This window comes from Morone saxatilis, unplaced genomic scaffold, assembly GCF_004916995.1.
Source record: "Morone saxatilis isolate NCDOM2014 unplaced genomic scaffold, NCSU_SB_2.0 Contig15, whole genome shotgun sequence".
In the NCBI taxonomy this organism is placed as follows: Eukaryota; Metazoa; Chordata; class Actinopteri; family Moronidae; genus Morone; species Morone saxatilis.
In genome coordinates this window covers 2196562-2198271 of record NW_023339707.1, presented here as the reverse complement: position 1 = coordinate 2198271, position 1710 = coordinate 2196562, and positions in this window count along the sequence as shown.

The window sequence follows — 1710 nt, the reverse complement described above, 5'->3', positions numbered from 1 at the left end:
TTTAACACTTCCTCTTGAGAAACAAAAGTTCTGTGTTGCTTCATATTGATGTGTGTGATATCTAGACACACTACCAGCCTTATCTGCCATTACAGTTCTAAAACAGTACATTCATAGATCAATATTTGTACAAATCTTTTACCAACTTGGTGAAAAAAAGGAAAATTGGACTTAGCTGAGGAAGCTAAAGCCAAGGTTATTATTATTATTAAGAAGAAATCTCTGTACAAAGCTGATATGCTGGTTTAAAAATTGCATTATTTGTATTGCAGATTTATTGGACATTAATGCCAATTATCCTATGATGACTTACAGTGTGAAGGTCACTCTTAAAGGGCCGGTGTGTAGGATATAGTGGGCATCTGGTGGTGCAGTTTCAGATTGCAACCAACTAAATAATGCTTGCCCTCCAAGCTGTTGAACATGGCGGACTCTGTAGATAAAAATGGCTCATAAATGTAGCAGTTAGCCATATCGTAGTGTTTACTGTGTTAATATAGAGATGTAGTATACATATAATATAGAATATGATGGAAATATCTGTGAGTATATTAACATAATAAAGTACAATATGGTTAATTATAATAGTATCAGATATGAGACATAGCACAAGGTGGAAGGTAGTAGTTTAGTGGAGCGATATCAGTATGGTACGATATAGTATGACATCCGCTTCAGCTACCTGATGTCCCTCTTCGAGCAGTTCTACCTCTCTCTTCCTGTATGTTTGTGTGAATGTCTGGAGTCAGGGCAGAACCTTTAGCTGCAGCTTTTCTCCATATTCAAGCCTCTTCAAATACTCTGCTCAACCACCACCACACTGCAAGATTGTAGATTCAGCTACCAGTTAGTGCCTGCTACGTTCCAGCTCTTTTTTGTATTTTTGCTAATTAGCTTTTGGTACCCATTCTACTCTCTGTTTTCCCCTGCCAGTCCTGACTCCAGCCTCTGCTGCTTCCACCTCGTTAGGATGAGTGTGCAACACTGCTCTTCTCCAGTTTCCAGCTCACTCATTTTCCCCCTGGATATCACTCTGGATCAGCTTCCTCGGCCTCCCTCAGCCCTTATAGTCCTGTTTCAGCCCCACCACTACCCTCAACAGTCATCTAACCTTTTTGAGTTTTTGTAATGAATACCATGGGTTCATTAGATTAATGCCATTTGAAGTGCCACTTATCTAAATATTACAGCATATTAGTAGCATATAGTACTGAATCAACACTAGATCAATGAAATGCATATGAAATTGCATGCGAATATTGACGAGACATATTGGAATGATGCTTGCTTAAAAGCACAAAAACAGACAATGAATACAAGGTTTAAATTACTTAAATATAAGTTGTTAATGAGAATGTACATGACTCTTGTCAAGCTTCATCATATGTCTGCTAATATTCCAGATGTTTGTTCGAGATGTTTGAATGATAAGGGTACTGGAAGGATGTTATAAAATGTTTGTCAGAGATTTTTTATACCAAAGTCAAACTGTGTATGTGGTACGGTGGGGGGGTTATACTCTGTGGGTTCCACTGCTGCTGTACAGTCTGATGTAAGGATGTACAAAGGAGTACCTGATGCCTCATTTATTTGTATGCCAACAAAAGAGCTAAGATCAACAGAAAAATTACAATATGTCAAATCAAATTAATTAATATTATATATATATATATATATATATATACCAAATACCTCCAGAGAGTAAGGCAG